Source organism: Rhinichthys klamathensis, unplaced genomic scaffold, assembly GCF_029890125.1.
Source record: "Rhinichthys klamathensis goyatoka isolate OS25496 unplaced genomic scaffold, OSU_Roscu_1.1 h1tg000076l_1, whole genome shotgun sequence".
Taxonomy (NCBI): domain Eukaryota; kingdom Metazoa; phylum Chordata; class Actinopteri; order Cypriniformes; family Leuciscidae; genus Rhinichthys; species Rhinichthys klamathensis.
Genome location: NW_026606618.1, coordinates 3,319,635 through 3,327,139, shown reverse-complemented (window position 1 = coordinate 3,327,139; position 7,505 = coordinate 3,319,635). Strand labels below are relative to the sequence as shown.

The 7,505-nt window shown below is 33.7% G+C and overlaps 1 long non-coding RNA gene across 1 annotated transcript; it reads right to left on the bottom strand.

The window, feature by feature from the left end:
• Positions 1-645: 645 nt before the first annotated feature.
• LOC130085297 (uncharacterized) lies at positions 646-1,582 on the bottom strand. The gene is made up of 3 exons (XR_008807128.1): positions 1,336-1,582; positions 1,151-1,254; positions 646-700 (listed from the first exon to the last, which is right to left on the bottom strand). It is a non-coding gene; the product is annotated as an uncharacterized LOC130085297 (long non-coding RNA).
• Between the last annotated feature and the right edge of the window lie 5,923 nt (positions 1,583-7,505).

Below are 7,505 nucleotides of genomic sequence, written 5' to 3'. Positions count from 1 at the left end.
TCTGATGAAAACAACGTCATTGCCACAGCATTGCAGAGTAGTTTAAATTTTAACTGACTTAAAAAGGTGAAAGGACTAACAAGCAGTGACCTAAACTAGCCTCGCTCACTGAGCTGAAAAAGAGGCCCTGGATTGCATCAGTTGCTGGTTATTTGTTTCCATGGAACCATTTGCTTTCTTAACCTTACATTAGAAGTTCTTCAGATCGGTGTATTGTTTGTTTTTAGGTAGGCTATCATCCAAAAAGGGAACCATCCCATGTAGTTTAATTCACAGATGGTTTTCTTTGAGGCTGTAAAGGAACCTAATTTGTTCAGAATGGATCAGATGGTGCAACGTGCTTATTTTTCTTTTCTTTTTGTAAATTTGGACTGACTGGGCTCTTGGAAAGCAGTACGTGTAAAGGGTCATCATAGGAACTGATGGTCTCTTTAGAGACATTACTGCTGCGCTCGTGCTCTCGCTCTCGATTTAGTCTTCGATAACTGGTGGTCTTTGACTTGGGGTTCTCGAATCCCAAAGGATCAGATGGGTCAATATTTTGGCTTCTTCTCTGCCTGAGATGTGTTTTATGGTTGTTTGATTGCAGAGAAAGAGCCTCAGTGTGGCTTATAGCTCCAAAAAGCTTGATCATTGCATCACTCCGATAGGAATTCTTTCTTTGAATTGTTTTAAAGGAGTCCTTATTAATGACATCAACCTGAGGATAACACATGTCATTTATTAAGAAAAATAATTTTTCAGGATTCTTTGATGAGCAGAAAGTTCAAAAGAATAGCATTGATTTGAAAAAGAAATCTTTTGAACCATTATAAATATCTTCGCTGTCACTTTTGATCAATTTAATGCATCCTTGCTGAATAAAAGTGTTAATTTCTAACCAATTTTTATTAATTAAAAAAAAATACTCACCCCAAATGTTTCAACAGTACTGGAATTAAAAGTATTTGGTATTGGAATTTATTGTTATTATTATTTGTTATTTAGGGCTTTTAGCCATAATAAATAGGCTATATGTTTATTAATCCATAACATAGTAATTATGATAGCAAATGTCTAAGTATATATCAATAGCTGTAAAATTAGGTGTTTATTTTTTATTAATATTGATAAAAAACAAAACAAAACAAAACAAAAAACTCATACTTACTGAAATATGTGGCTTTTTGGTTGTATCCAAACACATTATATTATTATTTTTAATATCAAATACTGAAAAGCAGTCCTTGCTTCTTTTCTTCAGTAAAATGTCTCCTTTATAAAATAAACGAGTGTCAGTAATATTATTAAAAGTAAAAATATGTAGATTCAGTTTATGTAAAAAAATGAACTTACCTTTTGAGTGTTGATGAATGGCTTTCCTCATCCTATTACTAAATTGAATCATCAGGAAATTGCTGCTGATCTTGGCCTCCATATCTCTCAGATTTTCACATATTAAATCTGTTTGGATTGTTTCCTTTTGTATAGGATGACAAGTTATTAGTGTGCAGATGCTTAGAGCTGCCAGACAGAGAAGATGAATCATGTGCATGATCAGTCTGGATCAGGCAAGAGCTCAGGATACAGTGAGGCATCTCACTGCTGGCTTATATAACTGGGGGAACATTAGTTCAAAGGTCATGTTTGCCAACTAAGAACTTTAGGCTACTGTTGAGCACATGCAACTGGCAGTTGTAACCGGATTATTTTACTGTCAAGTGATCCTGGGTATCCAAATGAAGTTGTTTGATTTGGGAATTTTACATATTTTTACAACATCTTTTAAGTTATAAATGTCTGAAATGGCTATACCGCAAGTTGTGTCCTTTTTTGTAGTTTTTATTGTCATTTATTTATTTGATAACACTTTACAATAAGGCTTCATTTGTAAGCATTAGCATAGTATAGCCCATATTACTGAGGTGGTCCATCCGTCTTGTGTTCCCCCTAGAAATTTTGCGTTGAAAGCGAACGCAAAGTTTCTTGGTGGAAGGCAAAGTTTTTGAGAGGGAATCCAAAGTTTCTCGTGGAAACGCAAAAGCATTGACATATATTTTTTCCTCCATCTCATTATTTTTTTCTCTTCACCAGGTAAAGAATATGAGATAGGAGGAAAAAAATATATTTCAATGCTTTTTTTGTTTTCTCGCAAACAATTTGCGGTCCCCCGAAAAATATTACGTACATATGCAAAGTTTCTTGGGGGAATGCAAAACATTTGCGAAGGAACATAATGTTTCCCGGGGGAACGCAACACATTTGCAAGGGAACGCAAAGGTTTTGCGAGTGAACGAAACGTTTTCGAGAGGGACCATGTTTTTCCTTCACCATGTCCCTTTAGGGACTCCGTAGCTATGGCTACATTAGTTAACATTAATTGACAATGAACAATACTTCTACAGCAATAGCCTATTAACCTTAGTTGATGTAAATCTCAGCATTTACTAATATATTCATTAAGATAAAACGTTGTATCTGTTAACATTAGTTAATGGGAACTAACACAAACATTTTTTTTAGATACACTGTAAAAAATAAAATGCCATTTTTACGGTAAAATACCGGCAGCTGTGGTTGCCAGAACTTTACCGTCAAAAATATGGTACAGACGTTATTGGTTTTACAGACTTAACTTAAAATTTACAGTAATAAACCGTATTTCGTTATCTGATATAAAGTTAATTTACCCACCTAATTATGATTTAATATCTGTTTTGTACCATTGTAATACACTGACAACCAACAGTCATCACAGCAGCGAAGAAAGTCACATGATAAATGAAAGCTCATCACAAGCATCCCTTCCACGACTAAGTTAGTACTACTACTATATAGAAGCTGCACAGTGTGATTCGCACAAACACTAAACAGCATCATGGTAGCACATGAAATTTAAAAAATGCAATAAACATTAATTTAACAACATTAAATGTATCATACAACTCGAATGTACATAACTGATAAGAAAAGAACTAAGAAAACTAAGAAGAAACAGTTATTTCAACAAAAATACATCAAATGTGAAGTGTCACGCAGGGAATTGTGGGAATGTCAATTTACGGTTTTTCACTGTAAATTATACAATGAGTTGTTCTTTTTCACTTTCAAAAACTTTAAATTTAACGGTATTTTACAGTAAAATTACATTAAATGTACCGTTAGATCTATCACAGTTATTTACCTTATATAGCAAGGAAACTTTCTGTTAACCTATTAACAGTTTTTCACTGTAGCATTTTTACCGTTAAAATCACGATCATTTTTTACAGTGTAACATTAACAAAGGTTAATAGGCTAAATGCTCATGTTAGTTAATGTTAACAAATGAGACCTTTAAATATAAGTTAATTATTGGGGGAAGTCAGCAAAAGTGGGACATCAGCTAAAATGGGACAAAGAAGCTTTTTGGTGTAGTACTTTTTTTTTTTAAATGCTTTACATTTAAATTGTAATATATATCAATCTACAATATACATTTGTATTACATTTACATTTATTCCTTTAGCTGGCACTTTTATCCAAAGCGACTTACAATTGCTATATATGTCAGAATTCGCACGTCTCTGGAGCAACTAGGGGTTAAGTGTCTTGCTCAGGGACACCAGTGGATTCGAACCCGGGTCTCTCACACCAAAGGCATGTTACATATGTTCATGTGATAATTCAACTTATTGCAATGATGTGCAAGTTTCTTCGTTCTATTTTTTTAATTAAGTTTACTGTCCCAATTTACCTGAACGTGTTAGATAAAATGGGACAGTATAGCATTCAGCTAAAGTGGGACATCCTATTAAAAAAAAAGATAATACATTGCTTGATGTGAGAAATTATTTTCAGAAAATGGCATAAAGCTATAGGCAGAAAGGGAAAAAAATGGGAAAACATGTCAGCCAAACAGAAGAGAGGTGTAATCCGTGGTGAAGTAAGAATGAAAAGGGCAATCAATGAGTGCAGGGTAAGAGTGGAGGAAGGCCAGGAACCTAGACTTCGTATTTGGCTAGGGCATGGTGTGTTCCAAAATCCACCTTTAAAAAAGAGTGAAGAGTTGTGAGTGTGTAGTCATGCCTCTGTCAGAAAACCATGGAACTGGCAAACATGTTAAAGCTTCTTTCGCAGAGATGTGCAAAAATAGCTTTTGAATATGCAAAAGCTAGTGGAATTAAATTGTTTTCTGAAAGCAAAAAACAAATAGTTCCAAAACTTTTTTTTTTCTTTTTTTAAAGGAAACCAAAGCTGAGCATGAAACATCATCATCATCATTAACACAATCCGCTCATGTGTCTGTTTTTGTAGTTATTCTTTTACATATTGAAAAATAGAAGTACAATATTCTGTTGTAAGTAATTGTATTATCCAAGCACAAACTAGATGAAAATGTGTCCCACTTTATGTGGCCTAAAATGTGTCCCACTTTACCAATTGCACTGTCCCAATTTTCCTGAAAACAGCTGTAGAATAAAAATGGTTTCTTATCATTTTTAAACACACACACACACACACACACACCTATATTTCTTCAAAAAACATAGTTAGAGATACAAGAGACCTGAGTATTTGTTTAAAACATTCAATTTATATGTTTTTAATGCACAGTTTACTAAAACGTTACCCAATTTTGCTGACTTCACCCTTGTTGTTTTATTTATTTACTATTTATTTGTTTGTTCATTCTGTGCATAAACAGGCATAATACATTTTTTAATAAACAGGATGGTAATTTTACGTAAAAATAAAGCACAATTAAATGAGATTCTCATGCATTTCGGATTTTGACCACACGAGGAGGCTCTAACCCAACAAATACCATCCACTTTTTTTTTATTGATAACTCAAACTAAATCTTACATGTAGGCCTACCTGACTAAACAAAACCAAATGATTAAATCACAATTAAAGTACACTGCAAAAACAGAGGCTAAAAAACAACCTTTTATTTTCATTTCAGTAATACAGTTGGCTGCTGTGCACAGCACATACGTATAAAAATAAAAGGAAACATTTTCTTAATATATTAGAATTCTTACTCATTTTTTTTTTCTTTTTACATTTTTTCTTTTCAGAGAACAAAATGATTGGCAAAAAGTTTGTTGTCTCTAACAAATCGTACAATCATTTCAACAAATTGGAACTAAGGCAGAAGGTGAGGTATATGTTAGAAAATAGGAGGGGAATTTGGAGGGGGTCTGCCCCTCAGTGCAGGAATACAAAACTGAGGAAAAACAAAGGCTGCATACGTACAAGGACACGCACACATGCACTACCCCTTACAATCATCTCGCAAGCCGCAAACGGGGCCATTTCGACAAAGGACAGTACAAAGAAACTGGTGGAACTTACATGAGAAATAGCTGTTTCTGTATAAGCACTTAGTTTAGAGGGCCTAACTTCTAGATACAACATTTCCATCCCACATTTTGCATTAAAAACCATGCAAAATTCTGTTCACCTAAATATAAAGAGATCAGAAATGTGACAGGGTACAGTGAAGATACATATCAATAAATTAACATCAGTCATCACATACATAAAAAAGCAGTCATTTTGACAGTTTCATTAAAGCAATAACATTGCATGCCATTTTGGGGGTACAAAGAATTTTAAATCTGTAGTTGTCATTAATAATAGATAGATCATATTAGCAACATAATACAGCTGAAAATCTCTCTTTACCCAAAACACTCACAAAAGAAATGACCATACCATATTGTTTCAGTTTTGCTTAGTTCACCCCGAAAGAAAATGAAGATTCTGTCATTATACTCACCCTCATGTTGTTCCAAACCTATGAAACATAATTTTACAGTGAAAGTCAATGGGGTTCAAAACAACATTTTTGGACCCCATTGACTTTCATTGTATGAACAAAAACATTCTTTCAGAAGAAAGAATGTCACACAGGTTTGGAACGACACAAGGGTCAGAAATCTTAATTTTTCGGTGAACTATAACTTTAAGAAAAAAGTCTCACACACGCTCCATGATAGTACTGTAAATAACATCCTTCTACAAAATAACATCCTTCTCCTTTGTAGCATTAACATGTCTCAAAATGTCAAGTAGAAGCATTAATGCAAGAGAAAGCAAGGTTCATGTGTACTAACCAGAACTGCAGTGATTACCAAACTTGATCATTGCAGTCTGAGCTGCAACCTAGATGGAAAATTAACAGATTATCTTCTGTAAAAAAAAAAAAGAAAGAAAAGTCGCTGCCTTAAATTTTTAAGTACAATCAACTTGGATATTTCAACTTAAGTCATATTAAACTAACTTAAAAAAAATAGTTGAATCTTGTATTACTTATAAAAAATGTTGAAAATTGCTTAACTTATTTTGATGAGTTAAAGGATTAGTTCACTTTTAAAAAAAACTTTTGCTGATAATTTACTCACCCCCATGTCATCCAAGATGTCCATGTCTTTCTTTCTTCAGTCGAAAAGAAATTAAGGTTTTTGATGAAAACATTCCAGGATTTTTCTCCATATAATGCACTTTACTGGGTAAGTTACCAAACGGTTCAAGGTCCAAATGACAGTTTCAGTGCAAACTGCAAACTGTTCAAATGGTTTTAAATGACACCAGACGATGAATAAGGGTCTTATCAAGCTCATTTAAAAAAAAAAAAAAAAAGTTTAAGTTTTATAAGCTCACATGCTCGCCTCGCTCTGTTCTGTGTAACTCTCCTGTTCGAACTCGTTCATCAAATTGAACAAATCTTTTTCCGAGTCAATTCGTTCATTTCGGTCGTTAAATGAATCAAATAACTCGAAAAAAATGAACGATCGTTTCGCTTGATAAGACCATTATTCATCGTCTGGAATCGTTTAAAGCCCTTTGAACAGTTTGCAGTTTGCACTGAAACTGTCTTTTGGACCTTGGACCGTTTGGTACCCAGTAAAGTGCATTATATGGAGAAAAATCCTGGAATGTTTTCATCAAAAACCTTAATTTCTTTTCGACTGAAGAAAGAAAGACATGGACATCTTGGATGACATGGGGGTGAGTAAATTATCAGCAAAAGTTTTTTTTAAAGTGAACTACTCCTTTAAAGCAATGTAAAAACATGTTGTCCTAACTTCTTGATCATATAATTTTTTAACAGTGTAATAATAATTTAATATGATTTGAATTTAAAGGAGTTTGCTGTTCCTTTAATTCTAGAGTTAAAAAAAAAGTGGGGTGACATTGTAAGTGAGGGAAGGGGAATGCCTAAATACCGAAGTTCAATTCAATTTCAAGCGCGACCAAATTCTCTAGACAAAGTCAACTGACTTGGGAATTTAAGAATGTGCACAGGTGTTTGTGCAAATTATGTTATCTCGAACAGATTAAGACGGTTGTATTGGTTTTTACATTCCAAAGACTTTTTAAAGGAGGAGTTCAAGTATGCAGTCAACATGTTGGTGAATGAGCCCTCACTGGAGATCACTGACTGTAGAGGTAAAACAGAGACACCACTGACTAGTATCAATACAGATCTATGATTTAAAAGAAGAAGTTGTTTAATCGCACGCTATATTTAATCT